General features: G+C 43.3%; 1 pseudogene; it reads left to right on the forward strand.

Moving 5' to 3' along the window:
• The first annotated feature begins 2,276 nt into the window (after positions 1-2,276).
• Positions 2,277-2,993, forward strand: LOC107569161 (uncharacterized; annotated as a pseudogene).
• The last annotated feature ends 3,018 nt before the right edge of the window (positions 2,994-6,011 follow it).

A 6,011-nucleotide genomic window follows, 5' to 3' on the forward strand; every position in this document is an offset into this window, starting at 1 on the left:
ATGAATAGAATAAAGACACCAGCAAAGGAAAACAGCAGAAAAAAAGACAAGATCACCACGTGATGCATGGTTAACAACTTACAAAAAAGCTTTTAGCCTCTTCTTCTTATCCACTCTTCTACATTTTCTAATGACTGTAACATGCTTTTTTAAAACGAAAACGTTTATTTTCACTCAACTGATCAAGATTCACATTCTTTTGCAGAGACGCCACTGACCTCTCAAATTTATCAACATCAGGAAAAAGATCCTTGATATTGACTTGTTTCCCAAACATCTCATCAAGAAACCCATTCATTTCCTCTAATGTATACATAGAGGAATCTTTAATGGTTATATCCTGAGAATCACCTTCAGGTCCACAAACAGAAGAACCTCCTTGTGAATCACATTCATAATCAAATATAGAACCATTTTCGTCTGATACAACATCATCGATTGTACTACCATCATTGCTTAGACACAGCTCTCTCTTTCTTGAACCTAAACAAACAGGCTCCTCACATCTTGAACTGGGCCCTGCAACTACCAAAATATTATCTTGCTGCTCATCTGCATTTATATTTTGTACAGTTACAGTATTCACAGTATTTTCATTTTGCTGACATTCATTTACATTAGTTTCTATATCATTGACATTGACAACATGCTCATTTGCTTCCATAGCGGACGGCGCCGCAACAGAATCGCTTACCTCTGATGAACCTGCTTGCTCCTCTTGAGTAATGTGCTCCACCACCACTTCTCCTGAGACAGTAGGCCTGTTCCCTGGTTCACGCTCTCGATTATGTGGGCATGCAAACTTTTTATGGCCTAAATCGCCGCATTCGAAGCACCTTAAACTACCAGTTGTTGCATACACCATATAGGTTCTCCCTACATCTAGCGTATTTTCTGCGGATTCTAGAAACATAAAGCCTGTCTTCTAAAAGACTTAACGTGCCTCAAGGATGGATGTTTACAGCCTAGCGTAATTGATTTGAAACCACTAGCAAATTTGCAAACCGAACTAATTCCCGCTCCAACGCGTCATCAGGAATGAAGGGTGGAACATTCGATACCGTAATTTTCGCTGTTGGAGCATGTAACGGGGTAACTTGAACAAAGTTGTCATTTATAACAAGACCATTCTCGATTAGTTGGTTAACAAGATTTTGTTCTTTCAAGAACACTACTACAGCTCTGTTCATGCAAGAAGCGGACACAATATTCTCATGTCCTACTTCCCCGCCAGTCGAGATGAGCACATTCTCCACTGTGACGCCGTCCTCCGGCACACACCTGAAGCCATTGCGCAAGCACAAGGACGACGTCTCCTCGTGAGACGCCATCCCTCCCTGCACAATATCTACAACAAAATCAACCAAAGGTAAATCAACCTTAAACCATGCAACAACAACAAAAAAAGAAAAGGAAAAAAAGGAGAGAGAAAAAAGAAACCGTAATTAAGACTAAGTGAAATCACACAGCTCAATTCTCACCCAACACCACTCTCATCTCATCCCACTTCCCAGCATGCACCTCGAGAGAGAGAGAGAGAGAGAGAGAGAGTGTGTGTGTTGTTGGGTTTTGGCTGTGTGTTCTCTTAGCTGAATGTTGATTGTTTAGGGTGAGGATTGTTTGATCTTTTAAAATAGATACACATTTTGTAAGTAGGAACTGTTTGGTTTTGACCCCATTGCTTATGACGTGGTTTTGGATTCTCCTTTTAACTCTGTTTGCCTGATCTTGTAAATAGTTGTATATCATTGTAAATATAGAGGGTTGGGAGAAAGTAAGAAGTTTGACGCCATTTTGTTTATTGTAACCTTTTTGATCTCTGTTTTTGGTTAGGGAGTTAGGTTAGTATATTGTTCTCTTTATTTTATTTTATTTTGGTTAGGATTTAGGAAAGAGGTCTTAAAATAAGGAAGTTTTGTTTATTATTTTGGCCTGGTCAACTCCTGAAGGAAATTCCCTATTTATTTATTTATTTTGATGATTGTATTTGTTTGTTTTTGTTTGGTTTCATTAAAAACCCTCAAAAGAATCCCCGCTTCCTCTCTCTCTTTTCATGTTGCATCCTTTACCCCTAGTTGGGGCGTAACAACACCCACCAGAGGATCACAGTCGCTGAGAACCACACTCACTTGCCCATTACACACTCAACGTCAAACCACACTTGACATTGCACACTTACACCTCTCTTTTGCCTTGTTTGTTTTGTTTTATTTTGTTTTCTCCTCTTCAAGGTCTGTGTCAGTCTAGGTTCTAGATGTCCCTCACCGCATCAAAACATGTCTCGCACCACAGACTCTGTTGGCCACTGGGAGGACCACGAGACATGGCTAAGTGTTGCAATAGACAGCCTCCTACCTAAGGCTGCTGAAACACTGAAGCATCAGACACAGGACCAGCTGGATGACAACATAACAAGCCTTATGAGACAAGACCCAAGTCAGAGCTACAGTTACAAATAACTAACCAAGATCACTGGCTCCTTAAGCCACACATTCATCGCCACCCTCAAGCTGAGCGACAGGCACGCCGCCCATCTCCAGCAGGAGCTAACACGCGCACAACGATGCATCGAGCAGCTAGAGCTGGAGGCTCAGGAACGACAGGAAGGGCCCAATGAGGGGGAACAAGGTGCCGAGGAGGAGATAACCAGGCTAAAAGAGACCCTAGCAGCTACTACCCAAGAAATGGAACAAGGCAAGGCAGACTACGCTGATCTCTCCAACAAGCTACAATATGCAGAACAGCTTCTGGAAAAGGCAAAGGCTGACTTCAGAGACAAGAACAGCAGAATTAAAGCCCTTGAAACTCACCTGGATGAGTCGAGAAATGAGATCAGCCGCCTAGCACGACAGCTGGACTACATCAAAGAGGAGTCCGACAGCGTCAAAGAGAACTCAAACATACCTACGAGCTGCGCTCTGAGCCAACAAGGACGCGACGGGTACCAATCTCAACCCTGCCAAGCAGGACAGGGCCCCCTGTTCCTGGACTGACAGATGATCAAAAGGGGGAGGGGGCAGTGCTAAAACATTTATCAGCTCCCTCTGAAGAACTTTACCTCACGACAAAGCTAAAAGAACCTGCTTCAGCCAGCCACAGATCATCGCATGGCTTGGACCTCAAAGACCTCGACAAGCTCGCCAAGAACATTTTCAAATTCACCGCAAGTGTGCCAGGTAGCCAGCATGTTCAAGCTTATTTGCAAGATATCAATTTTCACCTGGAAATGAGACCCAATGTCACTGACAAAGATAGACTCTATTTGCTCCGAACAACATCCTGCACTGAAGTGAGCAGCTTCCTGGACCGGGAGCCTGCTCACACAAAGACTGATTACCACCTGCTCCGAGAAGCCCTCATTAAATAATTTGCTGACCCTGAGTCAGAACAAGGACTAGTGGCTGCCCTGGAGACGAAACAAGGTCGTCATGAATCTCCTCAAGCCTACTACAGCCGACTCAGACGAGCATACATCTTGGCGTCCTTGCATGTCCACGAACAATGAGTGCTCAACAGTTGCGAGACTTGGCGCCTAAATCCTATGGCAAACAAAAGATGGCCTCAGAAAAGGGCGCCAAATCCACAGCAGATCTTGACTTCAACACTCAAAATCAAGGTCTGGCTCTAGAGGGCGCCCAACATCAAGACCATGCCAAGCCGCCACCCAAAGAGTGGAATGCACCCTCGTCCAAAAGAGAACTGGACTCCCACGCTGGTACCCGACCTAAACAGAGGAACCACCACTGGGATGGACCGTGTGGACGACAACACTCACCCGGACATCTCTGGGAGAAGTCATGGGACCAATCCAGACCTCATGAGAATCAATGGGAGAGATCATGGAATCAACCATGCTCATTTGGAAACTCAAGAGGGAAAAACTCTGATGGGAATCCAACGGAACCTCCAAGGGAAAACAACAAATACACCCTGGAGCAACCAGCCCAAGGAATCGATGGAAAAACTCACAAAGATTCCAAGCTGACCGAGCTCAAACTGAACCCACACAAGAACAAAAGACATCACCGTGTTTCGACTCACAAGAACTGATGAAGATGATGATGAAAGGAGGACGCAAGGGAGGAGGATCGGAAGTGGGAAAAGAAAGAAAAACCAGATTCAGCCTGACTAGCAGCAGGACGAGATGGCAGAGACCACTTGACCCAACAAACCACAGAGTCACTTCAATAACTGTCTGGTTCAGCTCAGCTACCAAATCTGACCTCAGAAGACTTCAGAGGGTAGTCCGGACTGCTGACCTCTGCTGACGAAACCACTCAAGTTTCCGAAAGTGCTGTCATGGTTGTTTGCCACTCCTCCGAGAAACACCAGATCAGTCCTGATATCCTACCTGTCTTATCCCAAACTCCAGTACCTCAACTCCTGGGCGACGTCATTGAGAAAGGTATAGCAAGAAAGTTTTACCTCTCCATCATCATCAAACGCCACATCAAAGTCAAAGCTCTTCTCGACACAGGAGCCGACATCACCCTAATGTCGATCAAACTCCTTGAAGAAGTCCAAGAGAGAACAAAGAGGTCTAACGGACCCCTCAAACTCCAAAGGTGCGAGCTGAACCTTCAAGCATATTTCCACACGGGCCAACAACTAAAACATATGGCCCCAATTCACCTAACTGTGGGACTGATGGACCTCGTTCACCCAGTATACGTCTCACCACTCAACACGTATCCACTCCTCATTGGACCTCAAGACCTGCTTAATCGCTGTAGGATATCAGACCGAATCAGACAATGTAATATTTGATAAAGAACAGTTGAAACACGAGGAGCCAAATTCCACAGAGGCCCAAGACACAGGATGTCGTAAATCAGATCCTGGCGCCACAAACCTGAAGAAACCAGCAGCTTTGAGTAGCTCACAGCATTTAAACAAAAGAACACTTATTGACAATTCCAAGGAGATTGTCAATTTTGGGGCAAGTAATTAAGATTAATGGTCAAAAGAGATGCACGGCGTGACCATCACATGGTAACCAGTGATAGCAATCACAAGCTCTTTGGATTAAGTCCCCCACTTAGGAGACAAAGAACAAACAGATTCCTTACCGACCTTTTAAACTCTGGTCTTCACAGAATATGTGATATCCACAGAATGCTACAGAAACTACCTTTCCATGTAAATATGCATTTAAATGACACTAAAAGGACTTGTTGTGAGCAACTAATCATTTCTATGCATAACTCCATATCATGTATGTAACCAACATGTGACTTATCAGGTCTTAATCATTTATTGTGTATGTATTTTGAATAACTATTGAATAGTTTATAGGATCACATTCATGTTTAGTATGTGTGTGTTTGAATCTTCTTGCTTGAAACGTTTCTTCCAATCAATTCTTTGTCAAAGGTATCATATTCTTGTTAAAGAAATCATGTCCAAAATTATACTCTGCAAGAGCATTAAAACTTGGACCATGTGACTGATAAGAGAACATTTGATTTATGAATGGGGGAGGAGAAATATACAACACCCCGTGCAAACACGACATCTAATTGGTCAAAACACCATTTGGGGTGTGTTAAACAGCCCGGTTTAAATACTCAGGACACCATCAAAACGTTGCTTTTTGTGTCTAGCTTTTAGCTTTTCGCTTCTAGTCATGCTTTTTAGTTATATGCTTTTTTAGCCATGCGGCTTTTTAGTTATATGCTTTTTAGCCATGCGGCTTTTAACGCAACGCAAGTACCTCCAGATCCTAGCTGAACTGGTGCATTTAATATAAATTTTAACCTCATTGAGGAACTCAATGCGAGGGTTAATTAAGTGATTGATGGTTGTTCAGATCTATGCAATTGCACATATTGCTGTAAACTTGGGATTTCACATTTTCATCTTAAACTAATTATTTCCTCACTTTCTCTCTTTCTGCAACTTGTGTGAATGCGTGTGTTCATGTGTTAGATTAGTTTATATGTCTTAGATTTATCCAACAAAGACATCAACATTCCAAAAGCCAGTCACCTGGGATGGCTCATCAACCAGGC

Source organism: Sinocyclocheilus grahami, unplaced genomic scaffold (assembly GCF_001515645.1).
Source record: "Sinocyclocheilus grahami isolate Dianchi unplaced genomic scaffold, SAMN03320097.WGS_v1.1 scaffold1319.1, whole genome shotgun sequence".
NCBI classification, from domain to species: Eukaryota; Metazoa; Chordata; class Actinopteri; order Cypriniformes; family Cyprinidae; genus Sinocyclocheilus; species Sinocyclocheilus grahami.